Source organism: Pongo abelii, chromosome X (genome assembly GCF_028885655.2).
Source record: "Pongo abelii isolate AG06213 chromosome X, NHGRI_mPonAbe1-v2.0_pri, whole genome shotgun sequence".
NCBI classification, from domain to species: Eukaryota; Metazoa; Chordata; class Mammalia; order Primates; family Hominidae; genus Pongo; species Pongo abelii.
Genome location: NC_072008.2, coordinates 139,748,604 through 139,763,747, shown reverse-complemented (window position 1 = coordinate 139,763,747; position 15,144 = coordinate 139,748,604). Strand labels below are relative to the sequence as shown.

The following is a 15,144-nucleotide window of genomic DNA, read 5'->3' as shown; positions in this document are numbered from 1 at the left end:
CACAGCTATTTTCCTACCGGCTGACTTATTTTGTCAGGTTATAACCTTAATCCTGGAGATTTACCACCCCCCCGCCCCCGCCACCCTATTTTCTCACACAGACTCCCTAACACACACGTACATACAACTCAGTTCTAATGTGGACCCAAAAATCATTTTATAATGTTTATAGAATATAAGAGCAGTTGGCTGAAGGTGAAACATTCCTTCTTTTGGGCAGGCTCAGGGGAAAGCTGCATGGTTGAACTTTGCTTGTGTGCCACCCCTGCCCACCTGCCATTGAATTTGGCTGGAGTCCCTGTGGTGGTGGTTACCTTCCTGCTAAGTCTTCGCCTGCTTCCGGAGCCCATTGAGTACACCTGAGCAGCTCTCTTCCCCTTAGTTAATTATGCCAGCCTTCAAGAGTCCCCTGGCCTTCATCCTCCCTGTGTTTCATGTGTTGGAATACCCTGCAGGAAACTGAGTCCTAAGAAACTGTCAAGATCTTGGCCCTTGAGCCTTGTTTCTGCCAGTACCCCTTTGAACGAACTGCGACTCAAGGGAGAGCCTGGCCTTTTTTCGAAGGCTAGCTTTCCAATTAAATAGCAGAGTTTTGTGGTTAGAGTTGAGAGCTCTGAGATTTCATACCTGTATCAGTAATCTCTAGGAAATGCACAATATTGACCTCTTTCACTTATTTTCTTATAATTTCCATTTCATCATGACTCTAAGGCAACACGGGTAATGCATTTCTCAGGAATTATTGTTGTTGGTAAGTAGTTGGAATCATTCAGATTTTTGCATTGTTCATCACATCTTACCCAAGTTGTAGAGTTATTTTCCTGAAATATTTAGTAGACCCAGTGTAGCCAAACAGCTGAGGTATTAAGTTTACTTAGAGTCAAACCAAAAGGAAAAGAAAAAAGAAAAATAGACAAACTACCTATATCTGGAAGCATTGTTACATAGTAATTTAGTAGGTAAGCTCTGGATTCAAACTGCTTGTATTCACATCTTGGCTGTTCTACTTACTGTCTGTATAAGTTTTCTAAGTTACTTAACTTCTCTGTGCCTCAGTTTTCTTATCTGTAAAATGAAAACAATACTATACTCACCTCATAGGGTGGTTCTGATAATTACATAAATTAATTCACATAAAACACTTGAAACGCAGCCTGGCAGATGGTAAATGCTCCAAGGATGCTAGTTCTTATTATACCTAAAGCTAATCTTGAAGTGCTCTGCAATATTTGCCCTTGAGAAGATGGACATAATGGAAAAAATATTGGACAAATAGGAGTTCTGTGTTTCACTGCTGCCACCATCTACTACATAGCTATATGATTTGGAGCCAGTCTTAGTTTCGGTTACCTCATCTGTGAAATTGGGATAATAATGTTTCCCTTAGTGACTGTTCAAACACATGCATACACCAGTACACATACACACATGCTCACATTCAATGATAGAGAAAGACAGAATTAAGTTAGAACACAGATTTTTAAAATCTGAAATTACATGAGGCATTTTACAGATATGGTGATCTGTTGCCATGTATACTATGTATACTTAAGCTGTAAAAGAGTCCCAGAACAAAATAGATTAATACTTTTGTATCTATATGGTATTTTATGGTTTTCAAATGAGATAGGCCATCTTGTATTTATCACAGCTGGCTATAGCTGGCTATTGCAAGCCTTTAAGACCCAGGGATAAGTTGTTTGCATATTTTATTCACAGTCTAGCAGAGAGTGTACACTCAGTAAACATTAAATCGAAAAAATGTATTTACACAAGTGCAGTAAATCTAATGAGACAGCAAAGATGCCTCAAAAATGGTCTTTAAGTAGTTTTTTAGCAAGTGGTTAATGTTGCTGACTTTACCTAATGTCAGGGGCCTATGATAATTTAGGTCCCAAACAAGTTGAAATTTGTATTGGACACATCTTTAGAGACTATGGTATGAGTCACCAAGGGAAGCAATAGCCCAAGCCTTTGGGGCTTGGGATTGCTTATCTCAGATCTACCTTATCATTAACAAGAGAGTAGGCAGTGAGTCTTATGGCTCTCTATCTGTAAAGAGTCAAAAGAAAATTGTTACAATGAGTGCTCAGTTAGTACTTTTAAGTATATGAATGATTAAGGCTTTGGGAGGGGGTATGTGTTTAAATGTTAAGCCAATTCAGATATGATACTTCTCATTAATGATGGAAAGGAGGGCTGGAATGCACCTTCCAATAACAACGGGGAAGAGGAGTCTGTTGCTTTTGTAATTACTGAAGCTTTGGCTGTAAAGCACTTGCAGAAATAAAAAGTGCTATGGAAATCTTTAATAACAGTTACAGACACAATGCTCTCAATAACAATGGTTGCATACACTACTGGCAATTGACCTTTCTTAGGATATTAATTTAGTGTCTAAGTGATTTAAGAGGGAAAGAACAGCATATAAGAGCAAGGCTATGTTAAATGCACACATTAATTGTCCTAATAATAACACAAAACGTCCCCTAGATGTTTGGCTCTTTCTTTTCAATGACTACAGGATATTGAAAAGAAATACAGGTTTTTTATTAGATAAAGGCACTACCAGAATGTTTGCATTTAAACCTTTAAGTGCAGCTATTCCTTCTTAAAGGTGCAGAATCTTTCATTCAATACTTACTCGAAAGCCTATTTTTATTTTCCTAAGCTATGGTTAGTAATAGTAAGTGCTTGAGAGAAGAAACTCCTTAGCCTTGATTTGTGGAATTATGGTCATACACTATTAAAAAATTCACAAGTTGAGAAAACAATAGCCAGATGTAGAATATATGTTAGTGATTTTTTTTGGTCTAGCTAAGATATACTCCACTCTTTGCATGGCTGTTTGGAGTAATCCATGTCCTCTCCTCATAAACTCTTTGGAGAATGACCTTTTTTAAAAAAGAAAAGTTTTTAATTAAATAGAATGATTTGGTGAGTCCTGGGGGCCTTTTAACTACTCAGTATGTGGATTATTGGAAGAACTGTAGTAGAACTTTACTTCTTTGGGTACCATCAGGCTTTCTTTTGTAAAGAATGAACTAAAAAATCTAAGAATGTGATCCTGATACTTCTTTGTAGGTGTCATTTCTTAGCCGTGAGAATGTTGAATAAGTAAGACTATTTTCCAATCAACCAAGAATTAGCTGATCCAAATGAAATCCTGGGAGACAGAGAAGAGTGAAAAAAGGCTAAGGATCATGACTTATAACAGAAATAACTCATCGAGATGACAGCGCAAAAAATACTGATCCCCAAGATTCTCTTACAAGAACCAGAGTTATTCTTGGTGTGTCCACAGTAAAACGGGTTTCTAAACCCTAGTGGCTTTTACAAGACAAACTGTTCTTAAAGTTTTATCTACTTAAGAAACAAGTTTTCATGTGGGATTCTCCTACACTGTTCTGTTTAGCTACTTTCCTGCTTTTTCAAGGGTGTCTTTTTCCTGAACCCAGTGTGAAACCAGACACGTTCTGAGCGATGATGAAGGTAGCCTTATTAGCAACTCCCTAATTTTAACATTGTTACATTTGACTCACATTTTTAAGATGTGGAAAAAGGTGAAAAGATGGAAGATTTTGGAAGGATCATATACATAGATTCAACCAAGGGCATTTTTTCTAATTTCAGCTTTTATTTTAGATTCAGGAGATACATGTGCAGGCTTGTTATATAGATGTATTGTGTGATGCTGAGGTTTGGGGTATGATTGATCTCATCACCTACATACTAAGCATAGTACCCAGTAGTTAATTTTTAAACCCCCACCCCTGTAGTTCCCAGTTTCTATTCCTTTTCATTTTTTTATTTTTTTATTTATTATTATTATTATTATTGTTATACTTTAGGTTTTATGGTACATGTGCGCAATGTGCAGGTAAGTTACATATGTGTACATGTGCCATGCTGGTGCGCTGCACCCACTAACTCGTCATCTGGCATTAGGTATATCTCCCAATGCTATCCCTCCCCCCTCCCCCCACCCCACAACAGTCCCCGAAGTGTGATGTTCCCCTTCCTGTGTCCATGTGTTCTCATTGTTCAATTCCTACCTATGAGTGAGAATATGCGGTGTTTGGTTTTTTGTTCTTGCGATAGTTTACTGAGAATGATGATTTCCAATTTCATCCATGTCCCTACAAAGGACATGAACTCATCATTTTTTATGGCTGCATAGTATTCCATGGTGTATATGTGCCACATTTTCTTAATCCAGTCTATCATTGTTGGACATTTCGGTTGGTTCCAAGTCTTTGCTATTGTGAATAATGCCGCAATAAACATACGTGTGCATGTGTCTTTATAGCAGCATGATTTATAGTCCTTTGGGTATATACCCAGTAATGGGATGGCTGGGTCGAATGGAATTTCTAGTTCTAGATCCCTGAGGAATCGCCACACTGACTTCCACAAGGGTTGAACTAGTTTACAGTCCCACCAACAGTGTAAAAGTGTTCCTATTTCTCCACATCCTCTCCAGCACCTGTTGTTTCCTGACTTTTTAATGATTGCCATTCTAACTGGTGTGAGATGGTATCTCATTGTGGTTTTGACTTGCATTTCTCTGATGGCCAGTGATGGTGAGCATTTTTTCATGTGTTTTTTGGCTGCATAAGTGTCTTCTTTTGAGAAGTGTCTGTTCATGTCCTTTGCCCACTTTTTGATGGGGTTGTTTGTTTTTTTCTTGTAAATTTGTTGGAGTTCATTGTAGATTCTGGATATTAGCCCTTTGTCAGATGAGTAGGTTGCGAAAATTTTCTCCCATTTTGTAGGTTGCCTGTTCACTCTGATGGTAGTTTCCTTTGCTGTGCAGAAGCTCTTTAGTTTAATTAGATCCCATTTGTCAATTTTGGCTTCTGTTGCCATTGCTTTTGGTGTTTTCGACATGAAGTCCTTGCCCATGCCTATGTCCTGAATGGTAATGCCTAGGTTTTCTTCTAGGCTTTTTATGGTTTTAGGTCTAACATTTAAGTCTTTAATCCATCTTGAATTGATTTTTGTATATGGTGTAAGGAAGGGATCCAGTTTCAGCTTTCTACATATGGCTAGCCAGTTTTCCCAGCACCATTTATTAAATAGGGAATCCTTTCCCCATTTCTTGTTTTTCTCAGGTTTGTCAAAGATCAGATAGTTGCAGATATGTGGCATTATTTCTGATGGCTCTGTTCTGTTCCATTGATCTATATCTCTGTTTTGGTACCAGTACCATGCTGTTTTGGTTACTGTAGCCTTGTAGTATAGTTTGAAGTCAGGTAGTGTGATGCCTCCAGCTTTGTTCTTTTGGCTTAGGATTGACTTGGCGATGCGGGCTCTTTTTTGGTTCCATATGAACTTTAAAGTAGTTTTTTCCAATTCTGTGAAGAAAGTCATTGGTAGCTTGATGGGGATGGCATTGAATCTGTAAATTACCTTGGGAAGGATGGCCATTTTCACGGTATTGATTCTTCCTACCCATGAGCATGGAATGTTCTTCCATTTGTTTGTATCCTCTTTTATTTCTTTGAGCAGTGGTTTGTAGTTCTCCTTGAAGAGGTCCTTCACATCCCTTGTAAGTTGGATTCCTAGGTATTTTATTCTCTTTGAAGCAATTGTGAATGGGAGTTCACTCATGATTTGGCTCTCTGTTTGTCTGTTATTGATGTATAAGAATGCTTGTGATTTTTGTACACTGATTTTGTATCCTGAGACTTTGCTGAAGTTGCTTATCAGCTTAAGGAGATTTTGGGCTGAGACAATGGGGTTTTCTAGATATACTATCATGTCATCTGCAAACAGGGACAATTTGACTTCCTCTTTTCCTAATTGAATACCCTTGATTTCCTTCTCCTGCCTAATTGCCCTGGCCAGAACTTCCAACACTATGTTGAATAGAAGTGGTGAGAGAGGGCATCCCTGTCTTGTGCCAGTTTTCAGAGGGAATGCTTCCAGTTTTTGCCCATTCAGTATGATATTGGCTGTGGGTTTGTCATAGATAGCTCTTATTATTTTGAGATACGTCCCATCAATACCTAATTTATTGAGAGTTTTTAGCATGAAGGGTTGTTGAATTTTGTCAAAGGCCTTTTCTGCATCTATTGAGATAATCATGTGGTTTTTGTCTTTGGTTCTGTTTATATGCTGGATTACATTTATTGATTTGCATATATTGAACCAGCCTTGCATCCCAAGGATGAAGCCCACTTGATCATGGTGGATAAGCTTTTTGATGTCCTGCTGGATTCTGTTTGCCAGTATTTTATTGACGATTTGTGCATCAATGTTCATCAAGGATATTGGTCTAAAATTCTCTTTTTTTGTTGTTTCTCTGCCAGGCTTTGGTATCAGGATGATGCTGGCCTCATAAAATGAGTTAGGGAGGATTCCCTCTTTTTCTATTGATTGGAATAGTTTCAGAAGGAATGGTACCAGCTCCTCCTTGTACCTCTGGTAGAATTCGGCTGTGAACCCATCTGGTCCTGGACTTTTTTTGGTTGGTAAGCTATTGATTATTGCCACAATTTCAGCTCCTGTTATTGGTCTATTCAGAGATTCAACTTCTTCCTGGTTTAGTCTTGGGAGGGTGTATGTGTTGAGGAATTTTTCCATTTCTTCTAGATTTTCTAGTTTATTTGCGTAGAGGTGTTTGTAGTATTCTCTGATGGTAGTTTGTATTTCTGTGGGATCGGTGGTGATATCCCCTTTATCATTTTTTATTGCATCTATTTGATTCTTCTCTCTTTTTTTCTTTATTAATCTTGCTAGCGGTCTATCAATTTTGTTGATCCTTTCAAAAAACCAGCTCCTGGATTCATTAATTTTTTGAAGGGTTTTTTGTGTCTCTATTTCCTTCAGTTCTGCTCTGATTTTAGTTATTTCTTGCCTTCTGCTAGCTTTTGAATGTGTTTGCTCTTGTTTTTCTAGTTCTTTTAATTGTGATGTTAGGGTGTCAATTTTGGATCTTTCCTGCTTTCTCTTGTGGGCATTTAGTGCTATAAATTTCCCTCTACACACTGCTTTGAATGCGTCCCAGAGATTCTGGTATGTTGTGTCTTGGTTCTCGTTGGTTTCAAAGAACATCTTTATTTCTGCCTTCATTTCGTTATGTACCCAGTAGTCATTCAGGAGCAGGTTGTTCAGTTTCCACGTAGTTGAGCGGTTTTGAGTGAGATTCTTAATCCTGAGTTCTAGCTTGATTGCACTGTGATCTGAGAGATAGTTTGTTATAATTTCTGTTCTTTTACATTTATTGAGGAGAGCTTTACTTCCAAGTATGTGGTCAACTTTGGAATAGGTGTGGTGTGGTGCTGAAAAAAATGTATATTCTGTTGATTTGGGGTGGAGAGTTCTGTAGATGTCTATTAGGTCTGCTTGGTGCAGAGCTGAGTTCAATTCCTGGGTATCCTTGTTGACTTTCTGTCTCGTTGATCTGTCTAATGTTGACAGTGGGGTGTTAAAGTCTCCCATTATTAATGTGTGGGAGTCTAAGTCTCTTTGTAGGTCACTCAGGACTTGCTTTATGAATCTGGGTGCTCCTGTATTGGGTGCATATATATTTAGGATAGTTAGCTCTTCTTGTTGAATTGATCCCTTTACCATTATGTAATGGCCTTCTTTGTCTCTTTTGATCTTTGTTGGTTTAAAGTCTGTTTTATCAGAGACTAGGATTGCAACCCCTGCCTTTTTTTGTTTTCCATTTGCTTGGTAGATCTTCCTCCATCCTTTTATTTTGAGCCTATGTGTGTCTCTGTACGTGAGATGGGTTTCCTGAATACAGCACACTGATGGGTCTTGAGTGTTTATCCAATTTGCCAGTCTGTGTCTTTTAATTGGAGCATTTAGTCCATTTACATTTAAAGTTAATATTGTTATGTGTGAATTTGATCCTGTCATTATGATGTTAGCTGGTTATTTTGCTCGTTAGTTGATGCAGTCTCCTCCTAGTCTCGATGGTCTTTACATTTTGGCATGATGTTGCAGTGGCTGGTACCGGTTGTGCCTTTCCATGTTTAGCGCTTCCTTCAGGAGCTCTTTTAGGGCAGGCCTGGTGGTGAGAAAATCTCTCAGCATTTGCTTGTCTGTAAAGTATTTTATTTCTCCTTCACTTATGAAGCTTAGTTTGGCAGGATATGAAATTCTGGGTTGAAAATTCTTTTCTTTAAGAATGTTGAATATTGGCCCCCACTCTCTTCTGGCTTGTAGGGTTTCTGCCGAGAGGTCCGCTGTTAGTCTGATGGGCTTCCCTTTGATGGTAACCCGACCTTTCTCTCTGGCTGCCCTTAACATTTTTTCCTTCATTTCAACTTTGGTGAATCTGACAATTATGTGTCTTGGAGTTGCTCTTCTCGAGGAGTATCTTTGTGGCGTTGTCTGTATTTCCTGAATCTGAATGTTGGCCTGCCTTGCTAGATTGGGGAAGTTCTCCTGGATAATATCCTGCAGAGTGTTTTCCAACTTGTTTCCATTCTCCCCGTCACTTTCAGGTACACCAATCAGACATAGATTTGGTCTTTTCACATAGTCCCACATTTCTTGGAGGCTTTGCTCGTTTCTTTTTATTCTTTTTTCTCTAAACTTCCCTTCTCACTTCATTTCATTCATTTCATCTTCCAGGGCTGACACCCTTTCTTCCATTTGATTGCATCGGCTCCTGAGGCTTCTGCATTCTTCATGTAGTTCTTGAGCCTTGGTTTTCAGCTCCATCAGCTCCTTTAAGCACTTCTCTGTATTGGTTATTCTAGTTATATACATTCTTCTAAATTTTTTTCAAAGTTTTCAACTTCTTTGCCTTTGGTTTGAATATCCTCCCGTAGCTCGGAGTAATTTGATCGTCTGAAGCCTTCTTCTCTCAGCTCGTCAAAGTCATTCTCCGTCCAGCTTTGTTCCGTTGCTGGTGAGGAACTGCGTTCCTTTGGAGGAGGAGAGGTACTCTGGTTTTTAGAGTTTCCAGTTTTTCTGCTCTGTTTTTTCCCCATCTTTGTGGTTTTATCTACTTTTGGTCTTTGATGATGGTGATGTACAGATGGGTTTTTGGTGTGGGTGTCCTTTCTGTTAGTTTTCCTTCTAACAGACAGGACCTTCAGCTGCAGGTCTGTTGGAGTACCTGGCCGGCCGTGTGAGGTGTCAGTCTGCCCCTGCTGGGGGGTGCCTCCCAGTTAGGCTGCTCGGGGGTCAGGGGTCAGGGACCCACTTGAGGAGGCAGTCTGCCCGTTCTCAGATCTCCAGCTGCGTGCTGGGAGAACCACTGCTCTCCTCAAAGCTGTCAGACAGGGACATTTAAGTCTGCAGAGGTTACTGCTGTCTTTTTGTTTGTCTGTGCCCTGCCTCCAGAGGTGGAGCCTACAGAGGCAGGCAGGCCTCCTTGAGCTGTGGTGGGCTCCACCCAGTTCAAGCTTCCAGGCTGCTTTGTTTACCTAATCGAGCCTGGGCAATGGCGGGCGCCCCTCCCCCAGCCTCGCTGCCGACTTGCTGTTTGATCTCAGACTGCTGTGCTAGCAAACAGCGAGACTCCGTGGGGGTAGGACCCTCTGAGCCAGGTGCGGGCTATAATCTCCTGGGGCACCGTTTCCTAAGCCCGTCGGAAAAGCACTGTATTCGGGTGGGAGTGGCCTGATTTTCCAGGTGCCGTCTGTCACCCCTGGAAAGGGAACTCCCTGACCCCTTGCGCTTCCCGAGTGAGGCAATGCCTCGCCCTTGCTTCGGCTGGTGCACGGTGCACTCACTCACTGACCTGCGCCCACTGTCTGGCACTCCCTAGTGAGATGAACACGGTACCTCAGATGGAAATGCAGAAATCACCCGTCTTCTGCGTCGCTCACGCTGGGAGCTGTAGACCGGAGCTGTTCCTATTCGGCCATCTTGGCTCCTCCTCCCCAGTTTCTATTCTTGCCGTCTTTATGTCCATGAGTACCCAATGTTTAGCTCCCACTTATAATCAAGAACATGTGGTATTTGGTTTTCTGTTCCTGCATTAGTTTGCTTAGGATAATGACCTTCAGTTGCATCCATGTTGTTGCAAAGGAAATGATTTCATTCTTTTCTATGGCTGTGTAGTATTCCATGGTATATATGTACCACATTTTCTTTATCCAGTCAACCATTGATGGGCACCTAGGTTGATTCCATGTCTTTGCTATTGTGAATAGCGCTGTGATGAACATGTGAGTGTATGTGTCTTTTTGGTAGAATGATTTATTTTCCTTTGGGTATATACCCAGTAATGAGATTACTAGGTTGAATGGTAGTTCAACTCTTAGTTCTTTGAGAAATCTCCAAACTGCTTTCCACAGTGTCTGAACTAATTTACATTCCCACCAACAGTGCACAGGCATTCCCTTTTCTCTGCATCCTCACCAGCATCTGTTGTTTTTTGACTTTTTTTTTTTTTTGGGAAACTGATGTTTATTTTTTGTCAACCTTATTTCCATGTTGCTTAAGAGCTGATATAAGAACAGCTTAAGACTAAGCAGTGGTTGCTCCTACCCATTCAGTGGCCTGAGCAGTGGGAGCTGCAGACCAGTCTTCCGTGGCAGGCTGAGCACTCCAGTCTTCAGTAGGGAGCTGCTGAATAGGCACAGAGGGCCCCTGCACGCCTTCAGACCAGTCTGTCACCTCAGGCTGAGTAGCAGTGAACTCAGGAGCTAGAGCAGTCCATTCACTTTGAAATTCCTCCTTCATCACAGCCTTTTCAGCAGCAGTCTGCTATTCTTTTTCAGTCTCTTCAGGATCTCTGTAGAAGTAGAGATCAGGCATGACCTCCCACGGGCGTTTGCAGGAAATGGTACCGCGCGTGTGCAGAACTTCCTGAGCCAGCATCCACCACATCAAACCCACTGAGTGAGCTCCCTTGTTGTTGCATGGGATGGCAATGTTCACATAGCGCAGAGGAGAATCTGTGTGACACAGAGCAATGGTGGGAAGATTAACATAAGATGCCTCTGTGAGAGGCTGGTGGTCAGCCCTGGGGTCAGTAACCACAAGAAGCTGTGGCTCCTGAAAGGCTGCCTGGATCTGGTTAGTGAAGGTTCCAGGAGTGAAGCGGCCAGCAATTGGAGTGGCTCCCATGGCAGCAGCAAACTTTAGCACGGCCCTCTGGCCAGTATTCCTGGAGGATATGACACTGACATCAGCAGGGTTTTCAATGGCAACAATGGCACGAGCTGCCAGCAGAAGATTCTCCCTGGTCCTCTTCAGATTTAGGATGTAGATGCCATCACTTTTCCTTTTATAGATGTACTTTTCCTTTTATAGATGACTTCATTTGGAAGTCAAGGCTGGTGCCACCTAAGTGGGTTCCTGCTGCAAGGAACTTAAGGACACCCTCCTATTTCATTTGCAGGACATCAAGGGCTCCGGACGTTGTGAAAGTTTTCCTCTGAGTTAGGACAGGAATCCCGAAAAACGCTGTACGGACCCCTCTGTGGGCAGTGCGGAAAGGCTGTTGTTTTTTGACTTTTTAATAATAGTCATTCTGACTGGTGTGAGATGGTATCTCATCGAAGTTTTGATTTGCATTTATCTGATGATTAGTGATGTGGAGCATTTTTTTTCGTATGTTTGTTGGCTACTTTTATGTCTTCTTTTGAGAAGTGTGTGTTCATGTATTTTGCCCGTGTTTTAACGGGGTTGTCTTTTGCTTGTTCAAATGTTTAAGGTCCTAATAGATTCTGGATATTAGACCTTTGTCGATGCATAGTTTGCGAATATTTTCTCCTACTCTGTAGGTTGTCTGTTCACTCTGCTGATTGTTTCTTTTGCTTTGCAGAAGCTCTTTAGTTTAATTAGGTCCCACTTGTCAATTTTTGTTTTTGCTGCAATGGCTTTTGAGGACTTACTCATAAATTCTTTCCCAAGGCCAGTGTCCAGAATGTCAACCAAGGGCTTTGACCACTGCTAGGGAAGACAGTGTTGAACTGCTAATGAGTCCCTGGCAAGGTGTTTGCCATTTATAAACATAAACATTTCTGTAGTTGCTACTCATACTTATGAGAAAACATTGTTGAAATGGTATTTTTTCTTTAAGTGGTAGGCATAGCTCCTCTGCCTCCTTCTCCTTATTTATTTACCTACCTATTTGTTTTTATCCTACTTTGTCCCCAGAGGAATTTAAAGTGCTCTACAAATATGTGCATAATAAATGTAAGATGCAATGCAACTGAAATACATAGGAACTATCAGGCAAAGGGGAACGTAAGATGGAGCTAGGTGTAAGGTTATGACACAAAGTACATAATGAAGTTTATTATGCTTGATAGAAGCAGACCATAAATCTGGCCCTAAGCTTTCTAGTAATAAATGTGAAGAGGGAAAAATGATGAGTTACCCGAATTATGGTGTCCAGAAGGTTAAAATAAACTAGTTGTTCAGGAAAGCTAATGGTGGGTAAACAAGAAGAACTAGTTGGGCTAATGAGTTGGTCAATTGTTGCAGACTCATACATTTTCTAGTAGTTAGAGATATTCACTTCTCATTTCTGAGGACCCTTTGAGTGAATTATTTTAATTGTTCTCTCTGATCTATAATAGCCTTTAGGGAAATATCTGTATCTATCTATCTCTCCATCTATCTATCAAATGACATATGTAATAGCCTGTGAAAAGCATATATTTCTTCTTTCTTTCACTCATTCCTCTATTCCTCATTGATGTACATTGAATTTAGAAGCCTAGTGTGTGAAATTTAAAAAGCAAGACTGTATATATTTACAGGCTGGTCATGGATCTGCACAAATAAATTGCTTATATTTAATAGCAACTTATTTCTCAGCTTTGTCCATTCTAGTTAAATTAATGTGAAACATAAAATGCCAGAAAAATCTGACAGAAATTGGAGCAACACTTTTAGTGTTTTCTCTATTATTTAGTTTTTAAAATGTGAGGCTTTTCTTACAACCTTAACTTGCAGTTTCTATGTGGCTGATTTCTCAAAAATCATTTAGTATTTAAAAATAACATTGAAATGTGTTACCTATTTGGCTGTTTTGGTCCATTAACCTTTTCCAGTGGTTTTTTCAATTAAAATTACGTTGATGCCATATGGCATCTATTGTATGTGAAAACTCCCTAACTCATGAAAGAAATGTCAAAGCAGATTGAGGGGGAAAAAGAGGGAGTGATTTAACACTCTTCAGTGGTTCTAGTCACTAGTTCCATCAAGGGCTAATTTCCAAGGTCTAGTTTTTTTAAAAAAAAATTAGAAGATTAATAGACCTTATTTGTTTAGAACAGTTTTGGATTTAAAGAAAAATCGAGCAGTTAGTACAGAGTTTCTGTGTACTCCCTCTTCCCTGCACAGGACTTATTCTATTATTAACATTATTAGCATTCGTTTGGTACATTTGTTATGATTAATGAACCAATATTGATACATTATTATTAACCAAAGCCCATATGTTTACATTAAGGTTCATTCTTTGTATTGCACGGTTCTATAATTTTTTACAAATGCATAATGTCTTATGTCTTTCATTAGAATATCATACAGTATAGTTTCACCATCCTAAAATCCCATGCCTCACTTACTTTCCCATGTTCTCCTCTCCCCTCTCAAATCCCTGACAACCATTGATCTTTTTAGTGTCTCTATAGTTTTGCCTTTTCCAGAATGTCATATGGTTGGAATCGTATAGTATGTAGCCATTCAGACTAGCTTCTTTCACTTAGCAGTAGACATTTAGAGTTCCTTCATGTCTGTTTGTGTCTTAATCTCTCATTTCTTTTTATTACTGAATAGTATTCCAGTGTATAGATGTACCACAGCTTATTTATCCTATTGAAGGACATCTTGCTTACTTCCAGTTTTGGTGATTATAAATAAAACTGCTATAAACACTAGGTTTTGTTGTAGACATGAGTTTTCAAATAAATTGGGTAACCACCAAGGGGCACAACTGCTAGATCACATGGTAAGAGTATGTTTACTTTTGTAAGAAACTGCCAAGCTTCTTTATAAAGTGGCTGTACCATTTGTATTAATATTCCCTCCAGCAATGCATGAGAGTGCCTGTTGCTCTGCCTCTTTGCCATCATTTGGTGTTGTCAGTGTTATGAATTTTAGCCATTCTAATGGCTTTGTGATGGTATCTCATTGTTATTTTAATTTGCAGTTCCCTAATAACATATGATACTGAATATCTTTTTCTAGTTTTTTTTCCCCGTCTGTATATCTTCTTTGGTGAGATGTCTGTTCAGATCTTCTGCCCATTTTTTAATTGGGTTGTTTTCTTACTGTTGAATTGCAAGTGTTCTTTGAGTGTTTTAGATACAAGGCCTTTATCAGATATGTGTTTTGCAAATATTTTCTCTTAGTCTGTGGCTTGTCTTTTCATTTTCTTGACATATGCTTTACTCTTCATTCTCTTAACATTGCAGAATGGATGTTTTTCTGCTCAGTGCCCGATAAGTCTGACTAATCAATTTTCAACTTCATGGATTGTGCTTTTACTGTTATATCTAAAAACTTACTGCTAAACTTAAGGTCAGTCACCAAGAACTCCCACTTTACATTCTATAAGTTTTATAGTTTTGCATTTTATATTTATGTCTATGATATATTTGACTTAATTTTATGAAAGGTGAAAAGTCTATATCTAGATTCATTTTTTTGCATGTGGATGTCCAATTGTTTCAGCACTATTTGTTGCAAAGATTATTCTTTCTCCATTGCATTGTCTCTGCTCTTTTGTCAAAGATCAGTTGATTATTGTATTTGTGTTGGTCTATTTCTGGGCTCTGTATTTTGTTCCATTGATCTGTTTTTCAATTCTTTCACCAATACCAAGCTGTCTTTATTACTGTACCTTGATGGGAATTCTGGAATTCAGGTGATGCCAGTCCTCCAACTTTGTTCTTTTGCAGTGCTGTTACAGCTATTCTGAGTCTTTTGTGTTTCCATATAAACTTTAGTATTGATGTCCACAAAATAAATTGCAGGGATTTTGATTGGGATTCATTGAATTTATAGATCATGTTGGAAAGAATTGAAAACTTAATAATATTGAGTCTTTCTATCCATAAACATGGAATATCTCTTCATTTATTAAGATATTTTTTATTTCTTTTACCAGAGTTTTGTAGTTTTCCCAATCTGTACACCTTTTATTTCCTTTTATTGTCTCATTGCAGTAGCTAGTACTTTAAGTATAATGTTGAATAGGAGTGCTGAAAC

At 39.3% G+C, this 15,144-nt stretch overlaps 1 protein-coding gene and 1 pseudogene across 1 annotated transcript in view; one reads left to right on the top strand and one right to left on the bottom strand.

Annotated features, from left to right (window-relative positions):
* GPC3 (glypican 3) overlaps positions 1-15,144 on the top strand; it is a 459,357-nt gene that overhangs the window by 218,157 nt on the left and 226,056 nt on the right. The gene's annotated exons all lie outside the window — the stretch shown is intronic.
* On the bottom strand, positions 10,441-12,418 carry LOC112130886 (small ribosomal subunit protein uS2-like; annotated as a pseudogene).